This window comes from Hemiscyllium ocellatum (assembly GCF_020745735.1).
Source record: "Hemiscyllium ocellatum isolate sHemOce1 chromosome 27 unlocalized genomic scaffold, sHemOce1.pat.X.cur. SUPER_27_unloc_8, whole genome shotgun sequence".
NCBI lineage: Eukaryota > Metazoa > Chordata > Chondrichthyes > Orectolobiformes > Hemiscylliidae > Hemiscyllium > Hemiscyllium ocellatum.
In genome coordinates this window covers 891,440-914,092 of record NW_026867517.1, presented here as the reverse complement: position 1 = coordinate 914,092, position 22,653 = coordinate 891,440, and the positions used below count along the sequence as shown (strand labels likewise).

Here is a 22,653-nt window from a genome sequence, read left to right as displayed (position 1 = left end):
TCCCCAGCACCCATGTTGTGTGTGGGGAGGTGTGAGATAGCAGACACATTCAATTTTGCTCAAAGCACACAATCTGCAGGCAGTCAATCCATTAATATTTTATACGTTCCAACTTTGGAAGTAGAACCAGTCTGACTCAACATTAGGAGACAGGCAGGCTCTAACCTCACACCTTTAATACATTCTCTGAGCTGAAATGTCACTTTCAAATTACATTGAGAACGTTCCTTATAAGTCATTCTGGGATTTACATAGTAATGAACTGAAACCTGCAACCCATTCTAAAAGATGAAAGACTTGATAGCAATCTAGATTTGTTCCATTCAGTTGTATGACACTGTAATTTTTTAGTTCAAATTCTATGTCATGATCCTGCTCCACAACTACCTGATGAAGGAACAGCACTCTGAAAGCTAGTCCTTCCAAATAATATCAGATTATATTCCAATACCTTTGTCTGATTTTTACCTTTGTTTCTCATGAACACAGCCCACACGTTCTCCCGCAGGCAGTAACCTTTACAATGCTGATGAAATGATGCAGTACCTGCAGAGATGAAAAACTTAACAGTTTTAATTTTAATTCTGTGTCTTATGATCCTGCTCCACAGCTACCCGATGAAGGAGCGGTGCCCCAAAAGCTAATACTTCCAAATAAACCTGTTGGACTGTAACCTGGTGTTGTGAGACTTTTAATCTTTGTTTCGAGCCCACACCTCCCACTGCTGCCAGTAAACCTTACAATGCTGGTGAAACAATGAATCCGCACTCCTGAAAAATTTACAATTTCTCACAATTCTGCCACTCATTCACTTCTGATCCAGGACATTGGAAACTTAGTGCTGGAGGTTGAAAGAAATTAGCAGCTTTAAAGCAAAAAGCAGCTTTCAATGAGTGTCTGAGTCAGACGGTGAATTCCGGTAACGTTTATTGCAACCCTGCTTCATTACAGTTTCAATTTTTCCCAGAAAAAAAAAGTGCACGAAAAGTAGCGTTTTTTTAAATAAAAAGCTCAAGGTCAAAGTGCACACACTCCCCATCCCCCACTTACTTTACTATTGGTCAGCACCAAATTATCCCTTTGGAACTGGATCCCTGGTACAGCCTTCACCTGGAGGAAGTATTGCCTCACTCAGCAGTTTCAGCCTACACCCTGTGTACAAGTTAGTTTCTCCAGCTCATATACAGGAGGGGGATGCAATCAAGAGTCAACCACACTGCTGTGGCTCTGGAGTCAGGGGTAGGCCAGACCAGGTAAAGGACGCAGCTGGAATAACCGAGTGATTCCTTTCCTGCAAAGGTAGCTTCATTCTCTAAAAAAGGAGATGAGTGAATAAGGTGGGGTTTTTCTTCCCCTGAAAATGGTTTCATCATTTGATTCTGAACTCCAGATTTCAATTGCGCCATCTACCACGGTGGGATTCAAACCTGGGAGACCCCAGAACGGGGTTGATAGTCTAGTCAAAAATGGTACTTATCTGTCACTCCTTCAATTTCCCTGTGATGGCACGTGAACTCGTTGATGTCTCTGGAGGTCGGAGGAGCAGGTGAAGCCCTTCCTGCACTTGGAGCAGGTGAATGGCCTCTCCCCAGTGTGGATCCGCTGGTGGGTCAGCAGGTGGGAAGAGTTGGTAAATCCCTTCCCACACTCGGGGCAGGTGAATGGCCTCTCCCCTGTGTGGACCCGCTTATGCTGCCGCAAATTGCTCATATGATTGAATCCTTTCCCGCACACAGAGCAGGTGAATGGCCTTTCCCCTGTGTGGATCCGCTGGTGGTTCAGCAAGCTGGAAGAATCAATGAATCCCTTCCCACACTCGGGGCAGGGGAACGGCCTCTCCCCCGTGTGGACCCGCTCGTGCTTCCTCAAGTTGCTCACACGACGGAAAGCCTTCCCGCACTCTGAGCAACCGAACGGCCTCTCCCCAGTGTGGACCCGCTGGTGGGTCAGCAGTGCAGATGAATGCGTGAACCCCTTCCTGCACACCAAGCAGGTGAAGGGCTTCTCTCCCGTGTGGACCCACTGGTGCGCCCGCAGGTTGGAAGAATTTGTGAATCCCTTCCCACACACTGAGCAGATGAACGGCTTCTCCCCGCTGTGAACACGTCTGTGAATTTCCAGCACTGAGGGGGAAGGGAATCCTTTCCCACAGTCCCCACATTTCCACGGTTTCCCCATGGGGAGAGTATTCCTTGTGTCACCTGGGTTTGAAATTACAAACAGAACTGGTACACAGTCTGTCCCCACCGTGAGGGGTGTGATTTTGATTCCCCCAAGCTGAGGAAATGGTTTGAAGCACTTTTTCCACAGTCAGCCCACTGAATCTCCCTCACTCGGGTGTCTTAGTATTCTTCCTGCCACACTAGTGTCCTGCAAAAATAAACTCACAAAATAAGTGATCACGGTCAGTACAGTTAAATAAAGATACATTGATGGCGATTCCTGTAGATTTCCAGGTGCCTGCTGATCACATTATCCAGGTCACAGAAACCTGAAAACCCTCATGCAGCCAGATAGCCTTAAGTGTGTATGGAGGAAAACTTCACTCAGGGGACAATGACCTAGAACAAGCTGCCGACAAAGGTGCTGGATCAAGATATGAAAATAAAATGCCAAGACTGCTTGCAGAAAGAAAGCCAGTGAAGTTGCTGAATGAGTAAGGTGGGGGATGGGTCCCAGGGAAACAGTGAGGAAAGAGACTAACCCGAGAATCGTACAGTTGGGAAAGGGAGTGAATCAAACAGTCAGGGCAGGAAGGAATAATGCAGAGAACAATGTAGGACTGAAGTTATACTGCATTTACGTCAAAGCAAGAGACCTAACAGGGAAGGCAGATGAAATCAGGGTTTATGGTCAGAAACATGGGACTGGGACATCATAGCAACTACAGAAATGAGGCTCAGGGATGGACAGCTCAATGTTCCAGGATACAAATGCCATAGGAAAGATACGGGGGGGGAGGGGGGTGCAAGAGAGGTGGGGAGTGGTGTTTTGATAAGGGATAGTATTGAGGGAGGATATTCCTGGGAATACATCCAGGGGAGTTATTTGGGTGGAACTGAGAAATAAGAAAGGGATGATCACCTTATGGGATTGTAATATAAACCTCTAATAATCAGCAGGAAATTGAGAAACAAAGTTGTAAGGAGATTTCAGTTATCTGTAAGAATACTAGGATGGTTATGGTAGGGGATTTTAACTTTCCAAACATTGACTAGGACTGCCAGCGTTCAGGGTTTAGATCAAGAGGAATTTGTTAAGCACGGACAAGACAATTTTCTGAGGCAGTATGTGGATGTTCCTACTAGAGAAGTTGCAAAACCTGACCTACTTTTGGGAAATAAGGCAGGGCAGGTGACTGACATGTCAGTGCTGGACCACTTTGGGAAAGGGACAGACCGGATCTCAAAGTAAATTGGAGGGAGGTTAATTTTGATGGTATTGGGCAAAAACTTTCAAAAGTTGATTGGGAGGCAGATGTTCACAGGTAAAGGGAAGGCTGGAAAATGTGAAGCCTTCAAATATGAGATAATAAGAGTCCAGAGACAGTATGTTCCTGTTAGGGTGAAAGAAAAGGCTGGTAGGTGTAGGGAATGCTGGATGACTAGAGAAATTGAGGAGTTGGCTAACAACAAGAAGGAAGCATATGACAAGTATGGACAGGACAAATTGAATGAATCCTTAGAACAATATAAAGGCGGTAGGGGTATGCTTAAGAGGGAAATCAGGAGGGCAAGAAGGGGACATGAGATAGCTTTGGCAAATAGGGTTAAGGAGAATTAGAAGGGTTTTTATAAATTAAGGACAAAAGGGTAATTGGGAGAGAATACAGCCCCTCAAAGATCAACAAGGGCAGCCTATGTGTGGAGCCGGAGTAGATGAGGAAAATACTAAATGAGTATCAGTGTTTACTGTGAAGGAGGACATGGAAGATATAGAATGTGGGGACATAGATGGTGACGTCTTGAAAAATGTCCACATTACAGAGGAGGTAGAGCTGGATGTCTTGAAACACAAAAGTAGATAAATCCCCAGAAGCTAGGCAAGTGACTCTTGGGCCCCTTGCTGAGATATTTGTATCATCCTTAGTCACAGGTGAGGTGTTGGAAGACTGGAGAGTGGCTAACGTGGTGCCATTATTTAAGAACAGTGGTAAGGAAAAGCCAGGGAACTATAGACCAGCGAGCCGACATCAGTGATAGGCAAGTTGTTGGAGGGAATCCCGAGAAACAGGATTTGCATGTATTTGGAAAGGCAAGGACTAATTAGGGATAGTCAGCATGGCTTTGTGCTTAGGAAATCAATCAAACAAAGTTCCTCATGGAAGATTCGTTAGCAAGGTAAGATCTTATGAAATACAGGGAGAACTAGTCAACCGGATACTGAACTGGCTTGAAGGTAAAAGAAAGAGGGTGGTGGTGGAGAGTTCCTTTTCAGACTGGAGCCTGTGACCAGTGGTGTGCCACAAGGATCGGTGCTGAATCCACTACTTTTTGTCATTTATAAAAATGATTTGGATGTGAACATAGTAGGTTTTGTTAATAAGTTTGCAGATGACACCAAAATTGGAGATTCAGTGGACAGCGAGGAAGGTTGCCTCTGATTAAAATAGGATCTTGGGCTGAGGAGTGGCAGATGGAGTTTAATTCAGATAAATGAGAGGTGCTGCATTTTGGAATTGCAAATCAGATCAGGACTTATTCAATCTCAATGTCATGGAGATATACAGCTTGGAAACAGACCCTTCGGTCCAACTTGCCCATGCTGACCAGATATCCAGAATTAATCTAGCTGCATTTACCAGCCCATCTCTCTCTCTCGACCTTTCCTATTCAAACACCCATCCAGAGGCATTGTAAATGTTATCATTGTACCAGCCTCCATAACTTCCTCTGACAGCTCAATCAATACACGCACCACACTCTGCATGGAACTTTACATCATTCCCCCCTCATTCTCAACCTCTGCCCTCTACTTCTGGACTCCCCTACCCCAGGAAAGAGACCTTGTCTATTTACCCTATCCATGCCCCTCATGAATTTACAGTAAGATCACCCCTCAGCCTCCAACACTCCAGGGAAAACAGCCCAATCTATTCAGCCCCTTCCTGTAGCTCAAACTCTCCAACCCTGGAAACATCCTTGTAAAGCTTTTCTGAACCGTTCCATCCTTGATATTCAAATACTAGTTTTACACAGAGGGTGGTTCATGTGTGGAATGAACTTCCTGAGGCAGTGGTGGATGCCGGTAGAGTTTAAAGACATTTATTTCAGTATATGAATAAGAAAAGGTTTTGAGGGATACAGTCGAAGAGCAGGCAGGAGAGACTGGTTTAATGTGGGATTATGGTTGGCATGGATTGGTTGGACTGAAGGTCTGTTTCCATGCTGTATGACTATGGCAGGCTTTTAGTTCTTGACAGTGGAGTCACAGGTAGACAGGATAATGAAGGTGGTGTTTGGTACACTTCACAGGACATTGGTTAGGCCACTTTTGTAGGATTGCACACAATTCTGTTACCAGTGATCCCACCCTGACACGCCATGCACCAGAGATAATGACTAAAATTGACTGGGACACAATAAAATCATAAGACCCCTACAATGCACAAAAAGGCTATTTGGTCCATTGAATGCATTGGGTATAGGAGTTGGGAGGTCATGATGCAGCTGTACAGGACATTGTTTAGGCCACTTTTGGAATATTGCATTCGATTCCAGTCTCCCTGTTATTGGGTAGGAAGGATGTTGTGAAACTTGAAAGGGTGCAGGACAGATTGATAAGGACGTCACCAGTGTTGGAGGGTTTGTGGTATAAAGAGAGAGGCTGAATAGTATGGGGCTGTTTCCCTGGAGCATCAGAGGCAGAGGGACAACCTTGTCAAGGTTTATAAAATCATGTGGGGCATGAATGGAATAAATAGGGAAGCACATTTCCCCAGGGTGGGGGTGTCCAAAACCAGAGGGCATAGGTTTAGGGTGGGAGGGGAAGATTTAAAAGTGACCCAAGGGTCAATGTTTTCACACAGAGGGTGGTGCGTTTATGCACTGAGCTGCCAGAGGAAGTGGTCAGTACAATTACATTTAAAAGGCATCTAGATGGGTATGTGAATAGGAAGGCTTTGGAGGGATAACAGTCAAATGCTGGCAAATGGACCTAGATTTACATAGGATATCTTGTCTGCAAGGATGTGTTGGATCACAAAGTCTATTTCCGTGCTGTATGTTTCCATGTCTATTTGATAACACGTGCTTTATTTCTGTTGATGCAAATATTTTTATCAACCATGCCTGGGTGGTAATACTTAGTCATAGAGATGTACAGCATGGAAACAGACCCTTCGGTCCAACCTGTCCATGCCGACCAGACATCCCAACACAAGCTAGTCCCACCTGCCAGTACCTGGCATAGATGTAAGGGAGCGAGAATTCCTCAATTAGGGCACTATAACAACCCTGGGAGACACCAATTTCTGGTTTACGTCCTAATGAACAAACATTAAGTACAAGCACCTGTTTATACTCAATTGTGTTTCATTTTTCTTGTTTTATTCCCTGCTACGATGATTCTCTCTGTCTGGATGGTTGACAGGCTGGGAGATTGTGGGTTGGGCCTTGATTGACTGAATGTTTTATTGTTCCGGAAGGTGTAAAAGGTTTCAGCAGAAACCCTGCAGAGCTGAGAACAGACCGACATTTTACTCTGTGGAAACAGGGAAGTCAACAGACGACAGAGAAATCAGGACCTGAAATCCGAGCTGACACCAGACTACCATGTTATCAGTGCTTTGATTGGCAGTGTCTCTACCTTTACCTAGCTTCTCATTTGACTAGAATGCCACGTATCCCTTCAATATTCAGGATCAAATCCTTGGTACCCTGAAGCCATGTCTCTGTAAGGAGTCTTGGATCATAATTATTGTGTTCGATGTGTGCAGTCTATTCATTCACTTTTGTTATGATGCAGCACACCTTCAGACACAGTCTTCAGTTTCAATTTTTGTGATCTTTAGAATCCAGCTTTGATCGCTGGTACATTTACTCTCCTTGTCCCTTTCTGTCATTCTCTGATGTTCATTTTCACATCACAACATTGTTCACCTGCCTTGATTTGGACTGGCCATGCTAAATTGCCCAGGGATGTGCAGGTTAGCTGGGTTACCCATGGGAAATGCGGGGTTATAGTTTCATAGTAATAGAAACAGGAGTAGGCCATTTGGCCTGTCGAGCCTGCTCTGTCATTCATTAAGATCACGGCTGATCTATCCATCATCTCAGCTCCTCCTACCTGCATTATCCCAACTACCCTTAAATCCCCACCATGCAAATACCTACTCACCTGTGTCTTGAATATTCCTAGTGAAGCTGTCTCTACCGATTCCATAGGCAGAGAATTTCATGGAGTCACTATAGTGAATATAGCCCAGACCTCTCACTGCTGCCGGTAATGATTAGATTAGACTACTTACAATGTGGAAACAGGCCCTTTGGCCCAACAAGTCCACACTGACCCTCCAAAGAGCAATACAATGCTGATGAAACAATGTAATTCTTGCAGTACTGAAACCCGTGAGGCTTCTAACGATACCAGTTACTGACTCACTGCTCCTTCTGATGTACAGCATTGGAAATACAATGTCGAAGGCTGAATGAAATGAGCAGTTTAACTCAAAAATCCACCTAACCCTTCACTAGGCTCCCCGCTCAGCACACTTTACTTACTGCTGGTAAACCTTAAACCACTTCATCCCCACAGTGCAATGATTTCCCACTTTCCACCAGAATCCTGGATGCACTCAGTTGTTGTCTCACAATTGAAAGATTTCATTGTAACTTCTGCTTCCAGTCAAGGCAAAACATCTTTGAAAGCTGCTCTCAAAGTTCAGTCTTCACAATCACACTTCTGCTTTCATGGAAGATGATTAGAGTCATACAGCACAGAAACTGAGCCCTCAGTCCATCTCATCCGTGCCAGCCAGATATCCTAAATTAATCTAGTCCCATTTGCCAGCATTTGGCCTGTATCCCTCTAAATCCTTCTCATTCACATACCCATCTTTTAAATGTTGTAATTGTAGCAGCCTCCATCACTTTCTCTGGCAGCTCATTCCAAACATGCACTACCCTCTGTGTGAAAAAGTTGCCCCTCGGGTCCATTTTAAATCTTCCCCCCCTTCACGTGAAACTTATGCCTTTCAGTTTTGGATTCCCCTGCCATGGGGAAAAGATTTTGGCTATTCACCCTATCCATACCCCTTATAAGATTCTGTAAGGTCACCCCTCAGCCTCAGATGCTGCAGGAAAATTATCCCTGGCCTATTCAGCATCTCCCTTTAGCTCTAACCCTCCAACTCTGCCAACATCCTTGTAAATTTTGTCTGAACTCTTTCAAGTTTCACAACATTGTTCCATAGGAGGGGACCCAGAATTGCGCACACTATTCCAAAAGTGGCCTAACCAATGTCCTGTGCGGCCATGACAATGACCTCCCACCTCCTATACTCAATGCTCTGACCAGTAAAGGAAAACGTCCAAATGCCTTCTTCACTATCCTGTCTCCCTGCAATTCCACTTTTAAGGAACTAGAACCTGCAAGGTCTCTTTGTTCAGCAACACTCCCCATTAACTGTGTAAGTCATGCCCTGAGTTGCCTTACAAAATGCAACACTTCATATTTATCTAAATTAAACTCATTCTGCCACTCCTTGGCCCATCAGCCCATCCTATCAATTCTAATTTATATTGAATTTTCTTTCTCCCCTCACCCCTGAAAAGCTGAAAAATCTCCATCCAACACACACTCCCTCCATTCTGACTTTGCTGAACGTAATTCCTGCTGTACCTCATCCTGAAGGGTCTGGTTCATGCTGATCAACAGGCCCACACTCGGGAGGGGGTGGGTGGAATCTAGTTGAAACAGACAGAATACTGAACGGCCTAGACAGAGTGCACATGGGGAAGATGTTTCCATTGGTAGGAGAGACTAGCACCTGAGGGCACAGCATTAGAATAAAAGGAAGACCTTTTAGAACAAAGATAAAGAGAAATCATTTCAGCCAGAGAGTGGTGAACATGTGGAAGTCACTGCTACAGAATGCTGTGGACGCTCGTCACTGAGTATGTTTAAGACGGAGGTAGATAGGTTCTTGAGTATCATGGGGGAAATCATGGGTCACGGGGAGAAAGGGATTGAGAAGCTTACTAGCCATGATTTAATGGCAGAGCAGCCCCATTGGGCTGAGACATCTAATTTATTCTCTGTGTTTTATGGTCTCTTGCTTTCCTGGACACAGAGAGAAAGAATTGGGAGCAGGAACAGGCTGTTTAGTCTGTCGAGCCTGCACCAACATAAGTGGATAGGAAGATACCTACATCGAGGTGGATAAGCTGGAAATATTTCCACTGGAGCAGAGGAGGTTGAGAGGTGACCTTATCGAGGATTATAAAATCATGAGGGGTATAGATAAGGTGAATGGCAGATATCTTTTCCCTTGGTGGGGGTTCAATATTAGGCAGCAAATTTGAAGGTGAGAGGATAAAGATTTTAAAAAGGCATAACAGGTACTTTAATTTTTAAAGCACAAAGTGGTTTGTGTGTGAAATGCATGTCCAGACGAAGGGGTGGATGCAGGTACAGTTAGAACATTTAAAAGACATTAGGATAAGTACATGAATGAAGTTGAATTCAGATAAATGTGAGGTGCTGCATTTTGGAAAAACAAATCAGAGCAGGACTTATACACTTTATGGTAAGGTCCTGGGGAGCGTTGCTGAACAAAGAGACCTTGGAGTGCAGTTCATAGTTCCTTGAAGGTAAACCCACAGATAGATAGGACAGTGAAGGCAGTATTTGGTATGCTGTCCTTTATTGGTTAGAGCATTGAGTAAAGGTGTTGAGAGGTGATGTTGCATCTGTACAGGACATTGGTGAGGCCACATTTGAAATATTGCGTGCAACTCTGGTCTTCTTACCATCGGAAGGATGTTGTGAAACTTGAAAGGGTTCAGAAAAGATTCACCAGGATGTTACCAGGTTTGAAAGATTTGAGCTCTTGGGGGAGGCTAAATGGGCTGGGGCTGTTTTCCTTGGAGTGTCAGAGGCTGAGGGGTGACCTTACAGAGGGGCATGGAGAGGACAAATAGAAGAAGTCTTCTCTGTGAGGTGGGGAGTCCAGAACTAAAAGTTTAGAGTGAGGGGGGAAAAGACATGAGACACCTAAGGGGAGCTTTTTCACAAGAGAGTGGTGCATGTATGGAATGACCAGCCAAAGGAAGTGGTGGAGGCTGGTATAATTACAGCATGTAAAAGGCATCTGGATTAGTCTATAAATAGGAAGAGTTTAAAGGGGTATGGACCAAGTGCTGGTAAATAGGACTAGATTAGGATAATTGATCAGCATGGACTAGTTGGACTGAAGGGTCTGTTTCTGTAACCAATCTATACTGGTCTTAAAACCATTTTTTTTGCCTTCCCCCATAACCATCCACTTCTTTGTTGTTCAAAAATCAGATGAACTCAGTCTTGGACACATTCAATGACGCCCTAACTGCAGGAAGGCGTCCCCACCTCTCAGCTCAATTCCTCTTGCTAATACACCACTTGCCTTGCTGATTGCTCGCTGCATCTGTCTGACAACTGGCAGTGACTGGTGCAGAATGACATCTACATCTGTACATTTACACATCATTTCTGATAAAAGGTTCCTGAATTTGCCCTGGTGTTTTTCAATTGAGACACAGAACTGAACTAACTTTCCCATAATCTGTCCCCTCCCTGGATTCACTCCATTTCGCTTCCGTTTCTGCAAGTCAACAGCTGAACCCGGAATGGAAAATGGGGTGAGAAAAGAGAGCACAATACTCACAGATGTTGGACAGAGGAAGAAGGTTGCAGTCTGCCCTGAAGCTCAATCTTAACTCAGAGAGAGAGAGAGAAGCAGCACCAACCCCAGAAGCACATGATCCTCCTTCCACATCCAGTCTATGGGTTTTCTGTGATTGGCAGGAGGACCAGTCCCCATCCGGTCCTCCAGAGCGTCCCATTGGTTCACCAAAACAAGACCGTGGGGCGTTTCCCCGTGTCGCATGAGCAACGCGAGCAGTATGGAGATGCTGGTTATTACTGACAGAGTTTCAGAGTTATAAATCACACAGTGCCAAGTTATAGTCCAACCGTTTATTTACTTATTTCCGATTTATTTGGAATCACTAGCTTTCGAAGCGCTGCTTCTTCATCGGGTGGTTGTGGAGCAGACTCATAATACACAGACTCTTGAGCAACAGGATTGCAGAGTCATGGGATGTAATATTAAACAAATTTAGCTGACCTCTGTCATCTTTTAGAATGACCATGTTCGTTTTGATTCCTTCGTATGTAAATCCCAAAACTTTTTAAAAGTTATGTTCTCAAGATAGGTTTTCACAATAGGTGTCATCTCAATCAGATAATGCATTGAAGGTGTTAAGTTAAAGTCTGTCTGTGTCCCAATGTTACGTCAGACTGATTCTATTTCTAAAGTGGGAGGTACAGCGTTTTTGAGCAAAATAAAATGTAATTCTGCAAGTACAAATTCAACCCACAAACATAAATGTGTGTGTGTACAGGCGAAACCAAGTGATTGTGTCTGTGTCTGTGTGCGAGTGTAATGGGGTATAAGGCTGTGAGAGGATGTGTGTGTGTGAGCATTTGAGAGAGAGTGGATGTGTATGAGAGAGGGTCTGCATGAGTGTGTTGGGCTGGGGGAGCATGTGTTTGTGTGAATGCGTGCTTGTGTGCGTGTATGTGTGGGGGAGTGTTTAGTGTCGTGGGGTCACCTGTAGTGTGACATGAACCCAAAGTCCTGGTTGAGGCCATCCCCATAGGTACCAAACTTGGCTATCAGCCTCTGCCCTGCCACTTTCCATTGTTGCCTGTCCTGAAGTTTGCCTTGGAGGATGGTCACCCGAAGGTCCGAGGCTGAATGTCCCGGACGGCTGTAGTGTTCCCCGACTGGGAGGGAACATTCCTGGCTGATGATTGTGCAGTGTTCATTCATCCGTTACTGTAGCCTCCACTCGGTCTCGCCAAGATACCATGCCTCAGGGCATCATTGCCTGCAGCGTATGAGACAAACAATGCTGGCTGAGTCACGTGAGTACCTGCCATACTCATGGTGGGTGGTGTCCCCACGTGTAATGGTGTCAATCGTATCGTCACTCTAACACGTCTTGCATCGTCTGCCATGGCAGGGTTGTATCATGTTGCCCTGAAGACCAAGCAGGTTGTTGTGAACAATGATCTGTTTAAGGTTTGGCAGTTGTTTGAAGTCGAGAAGTGGAGGTATGGGGAAGGACTTGGCGAGGTGCTCATCCGCATCTGTACTATGTTGCAGGCTGCAAAGAACATGACAGAGTGTTTCGGCTCCCAAATAGGACTGGACAACAAAGAGAACCATATTGGTTGCAGCTCATATCTGTCTCCTAAGGAGATCATGACAGTTTCTCGCTGTGGCACATTGGAACTGGCAGTTGATGAGTTGAGCATTGTATCCCGTTCTTATGAGAGCATGCTTGTGTACTTCCAAGTGTCTGTCATGTTCCTCTTCACCTGAACAGATCCTGTGTATGTGAAGGGCTTGTCCATAGAGGATGGCTATTTAATATGTTTCACTAGCGAAGTGTAGCACTGTCAGGTTATCCGTGGGTTTGTGATACAGAGAAGTGCTGAGATACCCATCCTTGATAGAGACGCATGTGTCCAAAAATGAGACAGATATGAAAGAGTAGTCCATGGTGAGTGTGATGGTGGGATGAAACTTGTTAATAACAGTGTCGTTAGTTCAGTGACTCTCGCCATGGGTCCAGAGGAAGAAAGATCATCAATATATCTGGGGTATAGTGTTGGTTGGAGGTCCTGTGCAGCAAAGAAAGACATAAGACTATGGGGTAAATTTGCATTTGCAGAATTATATTTGTAGATACATTCTATTTTGCTCAAAAAGTGCACAATCTGCAGGCAATCACTCCATGTAATATTTTATCAATTCCTACTTTGGAAATAGAACCAGTCTGACTCAAGGCAGGCTCAAACCTCACACCTTTCATGCATTGTCTGAGCTGAGAAGTCACCTCTTTTTATAAAACCTTCAGTTATCTCGAGACTGTGACTTAAAAGAAGTTCTGGGATTTATATATTAATGAACTGAAATCTGAAACCCATTCTAAAGATGAAACACTTCAAAGCAATCTAGGTTTGTTCAATATAACATTCAATGTCCTTTTGCTACAAATACTCTGTCTTATGATTCTGCTCCACAGCTACCCAATGAAGGAGCAGCGCTCCAAAAGCTAGTGCTTCCAAATAAACCTGTTGGACTATAACTTGGTGTTGTGTGATTTTTAACTTTGTTTCTAATAAAAACAGCCCACACCTCCCACCGGTGTGAGTAAACTTTACAATGCTGAGGAAATGATGAACCTGCAGTCCTGAAAAATGAACAATTTCGAATAATACGAGCTACACATTGACTGCTCCTTCAATTAGAAACCTCACACTGGAGATTGAAAGAAACAAGCAGCTTTCAAAGAAAAACCTGCTGGATCTCATAGCCTTCCATGTCTGAGTCCTTCGGTAAGTTCAGGTAACCTTTATCGTGGCAAAAGTGAGGATTGCAGATGCTAGAGATCAGAGTTTAGGTTAGAGTGGTGCTAGGAAAGCACAGCAGGTCAGGCAGCATCAGAGGAGCATGAAAATCGACATTTCGGGCAAAAGCCCTTCATCAGGAATCAGCTTTTGCCTGGAATGTCGATTTTCCTGCTCCTCAGATGCTGCCTAACTTTTATTGTGACCCACTTTGTTACAGCTTCAGATCTCCCCAGCAAATAGGCATAGAAAATGTAGTTTATTTGCATTTTTAACAGCTCAAGGTCAAAGCGTACACATTCCCCTACACCCCACTTTCTTCACTGTTGGTCAGCTGAGTTGTCCCTTTGTAATTGGATCCTTGGTACAGCCGTAACCCGGAGGAAGTATTGCTTCACTCAGCAATTGCAACCCATACCTTGTCTCCAAGTAAGATTCTCCCCGCTCATTTGCCGTGGGGCTGTCGCGAGTCAACCAGACTGCTGTGGGTCTGGAGTCATGTGTAGACCAGACCAGGTAAAGCCTGCAGCTGGACGACTGAGTGATTCCTTTCCCACAACAGCAGTTTCCTTCCCTAAAACATGAGTGAATCAGATAGGGATGTTTTTCTCATCATGGGGTTCTGAACTCCAGGTTTCTGACTGACTTCCAACTCCACCGTCTGCTATTCAAACTCAGGAGTCCCCAGAACTGAGTTATTAATGCAGTCGATAATGGCATTCGGCTGAAGCTCCTTCAATGGCAGGTGAACTCACTGGTGTCTCTGTAGGTGGGAGGAGGGGGTGAAGCCCTTCCAGCACGGTGAGCAAGTGAATGGCCTCTCTCCGGTGTGGACCCGCTGGTGGGCCAGCAGTGTAGATGACCGAGTGAACTCCCTCCCGCACATGGAGCACTTCTACGGCATCTCTTCCACATGGACCCGCTGGTGCGTCTGCAGATGGCCCGTCTCACTAAATCCCTGTCTGCACACGGAGCGGGTGAACAGCCTCTCCCCTTTCCTCCATGTAAACGCGTCTGTGGGGTTCCAACATCGATAGGAAAGGGCATCTTCTCCCACAGTACCAACATTTCCACATGGGGGGAAGCTTTCCTTGTGTCACTCTGTGTTTCAAATTACAAACGGAAAGGGTACACAGTCTCTCCCCACCGTGAGGGGTGAGATTTTGATCCTCCAAGCTGAGTAAATGGTATGAAGCACTTTCCACAGTTAGCGCATTGAATCTCCCTCACTCAGGTGTCTCAGTATTCTTCCTGCCACACCAGTGTCCAAAATCTCTCAAGCAAATAAAAGCAAACATGTCTTCTCGATGTGAATGGCTGCTGATATTAAAGTCCCAGTGAATCAAGTGGCTCTGTCAGAAGTTGATGTGTCTTTTGGTTTCAGATTTCTTCCCCATGTCTTCCTGCAAATAAAATCACAAAATAATTGATCACGGTCAGTCCAGTCAAATGAACATAACATCGGTGACAATTCCTGTAGATTGCCAGATACCTGCTGATCATATATTATCCATGACACAAAAATCCGAAAACCCTCACGCAGCCAGGTAGCGTGAAGTATATATTAAGAGGAAAACTTCATTTAGGTGACAATGACCTGGAACAACCTTCCTACAAAGAGGCTGGAAATGGAGCTGAGTCAAGGTTTTGAAAATGACATGTCAAGGATCCTTCAGAAAAGAAAGCCAGTAAAGTTGCTGAATGACTTCCTGCTGACCTATTAAATAAAAATTATTACAAGAAATACAGGATGTAATTCCATTACAACATTAGAAGGTGAACATTCATAGCCATGCAGCCTGTACAACAGTGAATATCAGATATACACTATATGAAGCAATCATAAAATCCCTGCAGTGCAGAAAAAGGCCATTTGGCCCATTGAATCCATTGGGTGTAGGAGTTGGGAGGTCACAGTGCAGCTGTCTAGGACACTGGTTAGGCCGCTTTTGAAATATTGCATTCGATTCTGGTTTCCCTGCTATAGGACATGAAGGATGTTGTAAAACTTGAAAGGGTGAAGGACAGATTGATAAGGATGTCGCCAGTGTTGGTTAATTTGTGGTATAAGGAGAGGCTGAATAGGATGGGGCTGTTGCCCCTGGAGTGTCGGGGCTGAGGGTGACCGGGTAGAGGTTCATACAATCCTGAAGGGTGGGTAGAGTAAATAGGCCAGAGTGGTGGTGGAGGCTGGTACAATTACAGCATTTAAAAGGCACCTGGATGGGTGTGTGAATAGGAAGGGTTTGGAGGGATATGGGCTAAATGCTGGCAAATGGGTCACTAGACTTATATAGGATAGCATGGATGTGTTGGATCAAAAAGTCTATTTCCGTGTTGTATATTTCTATGTCTATTAGATAACAGACGTTTTATTTCTGTTGATGAAAGTATTGTTATAAGTCATAGCTGGGTACTAATACTTAGATGTAAGGGAGTGGGAATTCCACAAGTAGGGCATGATAAGAATCCTGGGAGACTCCAATTCTGGTTTACTATCTAATGAACAACCTTTAAGCATGAGCACCAAATGTGCATTTATGTCTAATTTTCTTTCATTTTTCTTGTTTTATCCCCTGCTATTGTTAAAGTACAGATTTGACATGGCCTAGGGAAGCCCTTATGGACTCAAACCCGTAAGCCTCTCTTTCTTGGTTCGTCCCAAAGATCATACTCTTTGGAGGTCTGGAATAAAAACCTCTTACAGACAGTTTAGTTTAATCTTAGTCATCCCCTTTATTCACTCGTAGCATCACTGTTACAATGTAACACTGATACCCAAACGCTGAACTAACTAGGTTCTAATAACCTAGCAGTGTAGGGTAGCAGCTCTTCAAGTGCCCCAGCAGGCTACTCCAATGTACTGATACAAAGTGGCTTCCTTTATACAAAAGTTTACAAAAACATTGCATGTTCTTAATTAGACAGATAACAGTGAAAGACAATAATTCATAAGGAAGAGAAGTTAATTGACAGATCTGTGTGTGCTTGACTGATCACTCCTACAGGCCTTGAGCTGTCCATCAGGTGGGAGAAACCTACCCAGCTGAGTTAGGTGTCTGGTGCCGAGATAAGTTCCTATAAAGAAGTGCCAGTCTAAACTAAGTGGGAGATGTCATAAGGTAACCTTGCACAGCTCGCATGTCTGATACAATAATTTTTTATTTCAAAAATATATTCATAAAATAATTTGATGGTTTGTACAGTTGGTCATGCCATACATATGTAAACATTTACATACAAAGATCAGAATTTATCATTTTTATATACAGGTCTGTACATTTTTCAATCATATGCCCATATATTGAGCTGAGGTGTCAGCAGAGTCCAAATGACTGCATGGGCCCCCTGTTCTTCATTAGGCAGGCAGACGTTACACAGTGGTCTTTCCCCACCGTGCCTTAGTGGCAGTTGCCCCAAGCTTCAGCGCGTCCCTCAACACGTAGTCCTGGACCTTGGAATGTGCCAGTCTGCAACACTCAGTCTGGGTCAACTCCTTCAGCTGGAAGATCAACAGGTTTCAGACCACCCAGAGAGCGTCCTTCACCAAGTTGATGATCCTCCAGGCACAGTTGATATTTGTCTCGGTGTGCGTCCCGGGGAACAGGCCGTAGAGCACGGAGTCCCGCGTCACGGCGCTGCTCGGAACGAACCTCGACAAACACCACTTGCATTCCTCTCCAGACTTCATCTGCGTAGGCACATTCCAGAAGGAGGTGTGTGACAGTCTCGTTCCCCCCCACCCCTCCACCCCCGCAGCCGCTTCGAGGGCAGCGTGCGGTGCGGCAGAGAGTCCGGGCGTGCATAAAGGATCTCACAGGTAGAACCCTTCTCACCACCAGCCAAGCCATGTCTTGGTGCTTGTTGGAAAGTTCTGGCGATGAGGCATTCTGCCAAATGGCTTTGACAGTCTGCTCAGGGAACCACTCGATAGGATCCGCCCTCTCCTTTTCCAAAGGGTCTCAGGGACACTACGTGCTGACCACTTCCTGATGGACTTGTGGTCAAAGGTGTTTTTCTTCATAAACTTCTCCACGAAGGACAGGTGATACGGAACGGTCCAACTACTCGGAGCGTTCCGCGGCAGCGAGGCCAGGCCCATCCTTCGCAACACCGGGGACAGGTAGAACCTCAGTACGTAGTGACACTTGGTGTTTGCGTACCAGGGATCCACACACAGCTTGATGCAGCCACACACAAAGGTGGCCATCAGGGTGAGGGTGGCATTGGGTGTATTTTTTCCCCCGTTGCCCAGATCTTTGTACAGCGAGTCCCTTCAGACCCAGTCCATCATTGATCTCCATATAAACTGGAAGATGGCCCGGGTGACTGCAGCTGCACAGATTCTGGGAATAGGCCAGATCTGTGCCATGTATAATAGCAATGACAGTGCCTCACACCTGATGACCAGGTTTTTTTCCGTGATGGAGAGCGACCGTAGCTTCCATCTGCCCAGTTTCTGCCTCACTTTGCTGATACGCTCCTCCCAAGACTTGGCACGCGCCCCAGCCCCCCCGAAACAAATACCCAGCACCTTCAGGTGGTGGGTCCTGACGGTGAAGGGGATCGAGCATTGGTCGGCCCAGTTCCTGAAGAGCATGGCCTCGCTCTTGCCTCGGTTTACCTTGGCCCTCGAGGCCCATTCGAACTGGTCACAAATGGACATGAGTCTGCGCACGGACAGCGGATCTGAGCAGAAAATGGCAACGTCATCCATGTACAGGGAGGCCTTAACCTGCAGGCCCCCGCTACTAGGAATAGTCAACCCTCTCAGGCTTGCATCCTTCCTGATAGACTTGGCAAATGGCTCTATGCAGCACACAAACAAGGCAGGAGAGAGAGGGCAGCCCTGCCTGACTCCAGATCGGACTGGGAAGCTATCTGATTCCCACCCATTGATTGAGACTGCACTGATGATGTTGGTGTAGAGCAGTCTGATCCAATTGCAGATTCCCTCCCCAAAGCCCATTTTGGAGAGAACATCTTTCATATACCTGTGTGATATCCTGTCAAAGGCTTTCTCCTGGTCCAGGCTGATCAGGCAAGTGTCCAACCCTCTGTCCTGCTTGTAGGCGATCGTATTCCTGAGGAGTGCGATACTCTCAGTGATCTTCCTGCCTGGCACAGCACAGGTTTGGTCAGGGTGAATCACCGACCCCAGAGCAGACCTGACCCGGTTGGCGATTACCTTTGACAGGATTTTGTAATCCGCATTCAACAGTGAAATTGGTCTCCAATTTTTGAATTCCTCCCTCTCCCCCTTCCGCTTGTAGATGAAGGTGATGATGCCTTTCCTCATGGATTCACTCATGGTACCTGCTCGAAGCATACTGACATACACCTCCGCAGGTCCTGGCCAATCAAGTCCCACAGAGCGGAATAGAGCTCGACCGGTAAGCCGTAGCTTCCGGGAGTTTTATTCTTTTCGAAGGACTCAAGGGCCTTGGTCAGCTCGTCCAGAGAGTTCAGGTTACCTTCATTGCAACCCAACTTTGTTACAGCTCCAGATCACCTCAGCAAAAAGGTGTTGAAAAAGTAGCTGCTTTTTAAACAGCTCAAGATCAAAGCCCAACCCCCCACTTTCTTTACTATTGGTCACCACTGACTTGTCCCTTTGTAATTGGATCTTTGTTACAGCCTTAACCTGGAGGAAGTATTGCCTCACTCAGCGATTTCAACCCATACCCTGTCTCCAAGTAAGTTTCTCCCTGCCCATCTGCCGGGAGGGAAAGAAGTGGGTGGGAGCAGGTGGAGTCAACTACACTGCTGTAGGTCTGCAGTCACGTGTAGGCCAGACCAGGTAAAGGATGCAGCTGGGACGACTGAGAGAACAACAACAGCAGTTTCCTTCCCTAAAAAGGATGTGACTGAATCAGAATGGGGCTTCCCCCGACCCCGCCCAATGGTTTCATTGTTCGATTCTGACCTCCAGATTTCTGACCGAATTCCAAATCTGCGATCTGCTGCGGTGGGATTCAAACCTGGGAGTTCCAGAACTGGGTTGATAGCCCAGTCCATAATGGCACTCAGCAGTCGCTCCTTCAATCCCCCTGTGATAGCACATGAACTCCTTGGTGCCTCCGCAGGGTGGCTGCCCGGGTAAAGCCCTTCCCACACTCGGGGCAGCTGAAGGACCTCTCCCCCGTGTGGACCCGCCGGTGCTTCACCAGGGCGGAGGAATCGCTGAAGGCCTTCCCACATTCGGGACAGCTGAAGGGCTTCTCCCCCGTGTGGACACGCTGGTGCTTCAGCAGGTCGGAGGAATTGCTAAAGGCCTTCCCACACTCGGGGCAGGGGAATGGCCTCTTCCCCGTGTGGACCCGTTGGTGCTTCAGTAGGGTGGAGGAATCGCTGAAGGCATTTCCGCACTTGGGACAGCTGAAGGGCTTCTCCCCGGTGTGGACCCGCTGGTGCGTGCGCAAGTTGCCCTTCTGAGTGAATCCAATCCCTTCCCACACTCAGGGCAGCAGAAAGGCTTCTCGCCGATGTGGATCCGCTGGTGGATCAGCAGGACGGACATCTGGGTAAAGCCCTTCCCACACTCGGGGCAGCTGAAGGGCCTCTCCCCTGTGTGGACCCGCTGGTGCTTCAGCAGGGTGGAGGAATTGCTGAAGAGCTTGCCGCACTCTGTGCAGGGGAACGGCCTCTCCTGTATGTGGACCCACTTGTGGGTCTGAAGGAAAGAGGAATCGTTGAAGGCCTTCCCACACTCGGGGCAGCTGAAAGGCTTCTCCCCAGTGTGGACCCGCTGGTGCATCCGCAACTTGCCCTCCTGAGTGAATCCCTTCCTGCACTCGGAACAAGTGAATGGCCTCTCCCCAGTGTGGACCCGCCAATGGGTCAGGAGGGTGGAGGAGGTGCTGAAGGCCTTCCCACACACAGTGCAGGAGAACGGCCTCTCCCCCGTGTGGACCCGTCGATGGGTCTGCAGGTCAGAAGAATAGCTGAAGTCCTTCCCACAATCGGGGCAGCTGAAGGGCCTCTCCCCTGTGTGGACCCACCGGTGCCTCATAAGGGCAGAGGAATTGCTGAAGGCCTTCCCACACTTGGGGCAGATGAATGGCCTCTCTCCGGTGTGACTGCGCCGATGAATCTCCAGGGCAGATGGAGCACGGAAGCCTTTCCCGCAGTCACCACACTTCCACGATTCCTCCACGGGGTGGGATTCCTCAGGTTTCTCCATGGCCGCAGCTTCAGCTGTACACAAGTGCGTGTAGAGCCCCTCCTCACCGTGAATTCCTCTTTCCAGGCTGTAGAGCTGTTTCTGGCTTCACACTCAAGTGCACTGCAACAGTAGGGTCTCTCATCCAGTCCCACTGATGCTGAAAACGTACTTAAACAGGAACAAAAAAACTTTGCTCCTTCTCACAGAATCACAGTAAAAAATTATTACAGTCTCGATGGATTGAATGACTGTCAGACACTGACGACAAAGTGAGGACTGTAGTTACTGGACAGTCGGTGCTGAAACGTGCGGTGCTGGAAAAGCACAGCTGGTCAGGCAGCATCCGAAGAGCAGGAAAGTTGACGTTTCAGGCATAAGCCCTTCTTCAGTTAATTTTGAAACTTTTGTCCTCAGATCGTCAAATACTCTGTAAAAAGAGATTACAAAAGTCATCAGCGTCAGTCCAGGGTAGAAATTCAGAACAAGCAACTCTACTTTTGGGGGAACATTCGTTTCCTTCGTTATTCCGCAAATTTGAAAGCACCATCTCACTCTCTCCCTCCCTCTCCCCCTCTGTTCTCACATTAACGTCCCTGGGAAGTGGGAGGGGGGAAAGCATTAACACCGACACCAGAGAGAAACTGAACATACAGACGTGGCAAATGTTAGTAGAAAGCCAGAGTCATAGAGATAAACAGCACAGAAACAGACCCTTCGGTTAATCTCTTCCACGCCAACCAGATACTCAAAATCAATCTAGTCCCATTTGCCAGCACTTGGTCCATATCCCTCTGAACCCTTCCTATTCAAACACCCATCCCGATGCCTTTTAAATGCCGTAATTGTACCAGCATCCACCATTTCCTCTGGCAGCTCATTCCTTACACGCATCATACTCTGCATGAAAAAGTTGCCCCTTAGATCCCTTTTAAGTCTTCCCCCAACCCCGCCTTAAACCTATTACCCCCTAGTCCTGTACTTGCCCATCCCCAGGAAAAGACCTTGTCTATTTGACCCTATCCATGCCCCTCATGCTTTTATAAAAAGTCTGTAATGTCACCCTCCAGACTCTGGCGCGATGGGGAAAACAGCCCCATCCCATCCCTCCGTCCCTCCTCACCCGGGTAATTCAGACACATACCTGAGTTTGCAGAGTGTGCCCCCTCCCTGGAATCACTCCAGTTGCTTCAAGTGAACAGATGTTACCCCCACTCCCTCCCAGGATGAAGAGTTGCCCAGAGGGAGGGAGTTTCACTCTGAAACTGACAGGGCCACTTCCGCGTTGTGACGTCATAGATGAAGCGAGGGGGCGGGGAAAGGCCGACAACAGCTCCGCGCACTGCGCCTGCGCAGCCCTGCAGTTTGCAACAGGGTAATCCCTTCCTTTCAGAGAATTCCCAGAGTGTGGAAGCAGGCCACTCGGCCCAAGGTGTCCATACCGCCCCTCCGAAGGGTAACCCACCTGCACCCATCTCCCTACCACCCTGAATAATGCACCTAACGTGCACATCCCTGGGCACTACGGGTAATTTAGCTTGGCCAATCCAACCTAACCTGGACAAAGTTAAAAATCAAACACCCAACAGGTTTATTTGGAAGGACTGGTGTTAACAGCGCGGCTCCTTCATCAGGTGATTGTGGAGAATAAGATCACAAGGCACAGAATTCATGGAAAAAACATTACAGCATCCTGCCATTGAAATTACATATTGAACAGACCGGGATTAAGTCTTTCATCGTTTCGAATGGGTTGCAGGTATCAATAATGTGTAAATCCTAGAACATCCTGCCAATTACGTGTGTGCATGCATGAGGGAGAAAAAGTCTCTTTCTGTGCTGTATATCTCTGTGTCTATATGATAACAGAT

General features: G+C 46.6%; 1 pseudogene; it reads right to left on the bottom strand.

Annotated features, from left to right (window-relative positions):
* Positions 1 to 945: 945 nt before the first annotated feature.
* On the bottom strand, positions 946 to 22,045 carry LOC132808621 (gastrula zinc finger protein XlCGF26.1-like; annotated as a pseudogene).
* Positions 22,046 to 22,653: the final 608 nt, after the last annotated feature.